The sequence below is a fragment of the Nanorana parkeri genome, unplaced genomic scaffold (genome assembly GCF_000935625.1).
Source record: "Nanorana parkeri isolate BGI_ZX_2015 unplaced genomic scaffold, ASM93562v1 scaffold275, whole genome shotgun sequence".
NCBI classification, from domain to species: domain Eukaryota; kingdom Metazoa; phylum Chordata; class Amphibia; order Anura; family Dicroglossidae; genus Nanorana; species Nanorana parkeri.
In genome coordinates, this window is record NW_017306543.1 from 35,079 (window position 1) to 35,536 (window position 458).

The window sequence follows — 458 nt, forward strand, 5'->3', positions numbered from 1 at the left end:
GTTTTTTGAGGTTTCGCGCGCGCACACAATTTTAAGGTGACATGTTTGGTGTCTTTTTACCCGACGTGACCCCGTCTTTTATATTTTACCAAAAAATTGGGTAATAATAAATGTTTTAGCATTTAATATAGGGGAAACTGTTTTTTTTTTAAATTTCGGTAATTTTTCCTTAATATAGTAAAAAAATAAAACCCCAGTGGTGAATAAATACCACCAAAAGAAAGCTCTATCTGTCCCCAAAAAAGGGTATAAAATTCATTTCAGTACAGCGCTGCATGACGGAATAAATGTCAGTCAAAGTATCGCAGCGCTGAATACTGAAAAATGGCCTGGGTGGGAAGGGGGTTTAACATCGCGGATGTCAACTGGTTAAAGTGTCGCCTATGATCAATTTTGTATATGGTAGTTTTTTTGTGATTTCGCTGGTGCACGCAATTTTAATGCTTGACATGTTTGGT